Below are 5567 nucleotides of genomic sequence, written 5' to 3'. Positions count from 1 at the left end.
TGCACTGTGATTCTTGGCTGTGCTGCTGGCTCAAGGAGTTGGTAGTGGAATCATAGAATTATAGAAAATTAGGGCTGAAAGGGACCTCAGGAGATCATCTAGTCCAACACCCTGCTCAAAGCAGGACCATCCTCAACTAGATCATCTCAGCTAAGTCTTTATCTAGCTGAAAAACCTGGGAGAGTCCACAACTTCTCTGGGTAACCTGTTCCAGTGCTTTACTACTATCCTAGCAAGAAAGTTTTTCCTAATATCAAACCTAAACTTCCCTTACTGTAACTTGAGACCATTGCTCCTTGTTCTGTCATCTGTCACCACTGAGAACAGTCGGGCTCCATCCTCTTTGGAACCACCCGTCAGGTAGTTGAAGGCTACTATAATTCCCCCGCTGAGTCTTCTCTTCTCCAGACTAAATATACATCTATACATGTACTCCGGGGTGGAGGGTATGTGCTTTAATAAGAGCAATCAAGTATATTCAGCCTCCCACCAGTGTCCCCTCTAAGCTGCGTGGCATGCATGGCTACGCGGCTACACACGCCACACAGCTTAGAGGGAACGCTGCCTCCCACACTTCAAAATGATGGTGGGTGTGCTTTAACTAAAGCTCTTTCAATGAGCTTTAGTTAAATTGTCCCCACTGCCATTTTGAAATGCAGGGACACTGAATACACATGGAGTGAACAGCATACTCCAGCAGACCTGAATCAGACTTGATTAATCAAGTCTTCTCCAACATGTGCTAATTAGCATGCATTGGAGCAGAGTTCTGTCATGTATATGGGTGTCCATTGAGCCCAATTCCTTCACCCTCAAAAGTCATACACCTCAGCCCCCTAACAATTTTTGTTGCCCTCTGCTGGACTCTCTCCAATTTGTCCACATCCCTTCTGCAGTGGGAGGCCCAAAACTGGACACAGTACTCCAGATGTGGCCTCACCAGTGCCAAATAGAGGGGAAGAATCACTTTCCTTGATCTGCTGACAAGGCTCCTATTAATGCAGCCCAGTATGCCAGTAGCCTTCTTCACAACAAGGACACATATTCAGTTCATATTCAGCTTACTGTCCACTGTAACCCCCAGGTCCTTTTCTGCAGAGCTGCTGCTTAGCCACTCAATCCTCAGCCTGTACCAGTGCATGGCATTATTCTGTTCTATGTGCAGGACTTTGCACTTGTACTTATTGAGCCTTAAAGTCACATCCACATATGCAGCCCATGCACTTGCAGCAGCTTAAATAGCAGTGGCACAAATTTGCCAGAGATTTGTGGCTCAGCACGTGCCTGAACATGCAGTTTGATGTGCCTGAACATGCAGTTTGATGTGGGAAAAATTGTGCCACTGGGGGCAAAATGACCCTGCCCAACTCCTCCTGGATCTGCAGCCAGTCGGAGCTGGAGGCTGGGGCCAGCACCTGTGCTGGCCCCAGCAGTATATAAAGCTGCATTGGAGAGCTACTTGCCCTCAAGAGCTTCTGGGTCTTGGCCACTTGATATATTGGGACACTAGTCCCCTGTGTCAGCTGGACTGCTGCAGCAACCCGGACCTAGAGTGGCTCCAGCACCTTCTGCCCACTGCAGAAGTCTGGCAGTGGGGGCTGCTGCCTGGCTGTCACCTGCTGCCACCAGCAACAGCATCTGGCCCCTTGGACCTGCAGCCCCATGTCTGCACGCCTGTCAGACCTGGATGGAGACTGCACAGCTGCTTGGGCTGTGGTACGGGCACTGTGGCAGAGCTGTCTGTACCTCTGGGCCAGCTGCCAGTGGGCCATGGCTGCACATTTAGCCTTCATGCAACACTGCTGCCATGTGCGCTCCTTCCTTGCCATCTGAGCAGCTATGTCCTTGAAGATGTGCTCACTGTGGTGACCCTCTCTGAATCATTGAAGTGTGTCCTCCTGGCCCCAAATGGCCAGGAGGTCAGCCACCTCATCTTCCCTCCAGCTAGGTAGCCAGTGCCATCCCTGGACAGGCTCCTCTGCCTCGGTCCTGCCACTTGCCTCACTAGTAGGAATCCTGGGGCATATGTAGATGAAATGGGGGCCCTAAACTGAAGTGGTGGGTTTTAAAAACACCACTTCAATTTAGGGCCAAGTAAACCCCCATGTCATGCACACACCCGTGCACTTACCTGCCTCTCTGGCTGTGGGGAGAGGAGGGGAGGAGAGGGGAGAGCGAGCTGCAGGTGGAGTGGTCCCTAGACTGGGGGGGAAGTGGGGAGGAAGTTGGTGCTTCCCTCTGGCAGGAGCAGCCCTCCCCCCAGGCAGCACCCCACCCACAGGCACCTGGCTCAGGCAGTCCCTGGGGGTACTGCAGCCGCAGAGGGAAGCACCAGGCCCCTCCACAGCTCAGGCAGGCAAGCAGGCGAAGGGGCAGCAAACTAAAATTCGTTGGAGGAGTTTTACTTTGCTGCACCTGAAGTCATTTAAAGTGCATTACACCACTGAATTTGCTACAACAGCTGGAATTACTGTGCAATACAATGCCAACACATGTGAACACCAATGGCATTAAAGTGGTTCCAAAGGATTTAACCCACTTTAAAGTGTCATGCACACATGCTGCTCATTTTGTCTACACATGGCCCTGGTATTCCCCGTTTAAAAACTGAAAATTTTCTGCTAAAAAATCCCAAATTCAGTCATTAAAACACCCCAAAATCCAAGTTCTTCCATGATTAAAGTGAAAAGCCACTATAGTCCTTGCACAGTCATGGAACTATGATGTGAGTGGAATAAGAGAGATTTGGCGGGATAGCTCACATGACTGGAGAGCTGTCATGAATGCTACAAACCGTTCAGGAAGGCCAGGCAGGGAAGAAGAGGAGGACATGTTGTACTTTATGTAAAGGAGCTATATGATTGTTCAGAGCTCCAGTATGAAACTGGAGATGGGCCTGTTGAAAGTCTCTGAGTTAAGGTTAGAGGAGAGAGCAACAAGGGTGATCTTGTGGTTGGGATCTCCTATAGACCACCAGACTGGGAAGAAGTGATAGATAAGGCTTTCTTCAAACAGCTAGTGGAAGTTTCCTGATCACAGGCTCTTGTTCTCATGGGGGACTTCAGTCACCCTGACATCATCTGGGGGGGTAATACAGCAGAGGAAAGTACTGGGGACAACTTCCTGGTACAAGTGCTGGAGTGGCCAATTAGGGGCTATGCTCTTCTTGACCTGCGGCTTATAAACAGGGATGAAATGGTGGAAGATATAGTAGTGGATGGTAACTTGGGCAGCAGTGACCATTAGATGATAGAGTTTAGGATCCTGAGGAAAGGAAAGATGGAGAGCAGTACAGTAAGGACCCTGAACTTCAGAAAAGCAGATTTTGACTAGCTCCAGAAACTCATGGGTAGGATTTCCTGGGAATCAAGTCTGAGGTGGAGAGCAGTCTAGGAGAGCCGGCTGTACTTTAAAGAATCCTTACTGCAAGTGCAGGAGCAAGCCATCCTGATGCCCAGGAAGACTAGCAAGTATGGCAGAAGACCAGCTTGGCTTAGCAGGGAACTCTTCAGTAAACTAAACCACAAAAAGGAAGCTTATAACAACTGGAAACTTGGACAAATAACTAGGGAAGTTATATGACCATTGCTTTGGCATACAGGGATGATGTCAGGAAGGCCAAAGCACAATTGGAGTTGCAGCTAGCAAGGGATGTGAAGGGTAACAAGAAGGGTTTCTATAAGTATGTCAGTAACAAAAGGATGATCAGGCTAAGTGTGGGTCCCTTACTGACTGGGGAGGCAACCTAGTAACAGAGGATGCAGAAAAGGCTGAAGTGCTCAATGCCTTTTTCACCTCAATCTTCACAGGCAAGGTCAGCTCCCAGACTACCACACCGGGCAGCACAGTTTGTGGGGGTGGGGGTGGTAAGCAGCCCTCAGTGGTGAAAGAACAGGTTTGGGACTATTTAGAAAAGCTGGACATATACAAGTCCATGGGGCCAGATGGGATGCACCCGAGGGTGCTGAGGGAGTTGGCTGATGTGATTGCAGAGCCATTGGCCATCATCTTTGAAAACTCATGGTGATCAAGAGAGGTCCTGGATGACTGGAAAAGGGCAAACATAGTGCCCATATTTAAGAAAGAGAAGAAGGAGATCCAGGGAACTACAGATCAATCAACCTCAGCCCAGCCCCTGGAAAAATCATGGAGTAGATCCTCAAAAAATCCATTTCTAAGCACTTGGAGGAGAAAAAGGTAATTAGGAACAGTCAGCACGGATTCACCAAGGGCAAGTCATGCCTGACCAACCTGATCACCTTCTGTGATGAAGTGACTCTCAGTGTGGATGCTGGGAGACCAGTGAATGTGGTGTACCTTGATTTTAACAAGGCTTTTGATACAGTCTCCTACAACATTCTTACAGGCAAGCTAAGGCAGTACGGACTGGATGAATGGACTGTAAGGTAGATAGCAGACTGGCTGGAGCATTGGGCTCAGAGGATAGTAATAATGGTTTGATGTTTAGTTGGCAGCTGGTATCAAGTGGAGTCCCCCATGGGTCAGTCCTGGGGCCAGTTTTGTTCAATGTCTTCATCAATGACCTGAAAGATGGCACAGACTGCACCCCAAGCAAGTCTGCAGATAATACTGAACTGGGTGGGAGTAGTAGATATACTGGAGGGTAGGGGTAGAATTCAGAGTGACCTAGACAGATTGGAGGATTGGGCCAAAAGGTTCAGCAAGGACAAGTGCAAAGGTTTAACAAGTACAAGTGCAAAGTCCTGCACTTAGGACAGAGCAATCCCATGCACCAGTACAGGCTAGGGGCTGACTGACTGGGCAGCAGCTCTGCAGAAAAGGACCTGGAGGTTACAGGTAATAAGCTGAATATTAGCCAACAGTGTGCCCTTGGTGCCAAGAAGGCTAACAGCATACTGGGCTGCATTGGTAGGTGTGTTGCCAGCAGGTCAAGGGAAGTGATTATTCCCTTCTATTCAGCATTGGTGAAGCCACATCTGGAGTACTGTGTTCAGTTTTGGGTCCTCCACTACAGAAAGGATGTGGACAAATTGGAGAGCGTCCAGCAGAGGGCAACAAAAATGGTGAGGGGGCTGGGGCACATGACTTACAAGGACAGGCTGAGGGAACTGGGCTTATTTGGTCTAGAGAAGAGAAGACAGAGGGGATTTAATAGCAGCCTTCAACTACCTGAAGAGGGGTTCAAAAGAAGAGGATGGAGCTAGACTGTTCTTAGTGGTGGCAGATGACTGAACAAGGAGCAATGATCTCAAGTTGCAGCAAGGGAAGTTTAGGTTAGAAATTAGGAAGAATTTTCTCACTAGGAGGGTAGTAAAACTCTGGAACAGGTTACCCAGAGAGGTGGTATAATCTCCATCCTTGGAGGTTTTCAGGACCAGGCTACACAAAGCTTTGTCTGGGATGATCTATTTGGGCATGGGCCACCCCTGAGCAGGGGGTTGGACTAGATGACCTCCTGAGATCCCCTTCTACCCTAACTTTCTATTTTTTTTTATATATATAAGCGAGAGAGAGAGAGAGAGATCAGTTGGGCAATGTTTTATTGATATATATATATATATTTACACTTTTAAAGCAATTTGGCA

This window comes from Crocodylus porosus, unplaced genomic scaffold, assembly GCF_001723895.1.
Source record: "Crocodylus porosus isolate Cpor-Errol unplaced genomic scaffold, CroPor_comp1, whole genome shotgun sequence".
In the NCBI taxonomy this organism is placed as follows: domain Eukaryota; kingdom Metazoa; phylum Chordata; order Crocodylia; family Crocodylidae; genus Crocodylus; species Crocodylus porosus.
Note: the sequence above shows the minus strand (reverse complement) of the source record.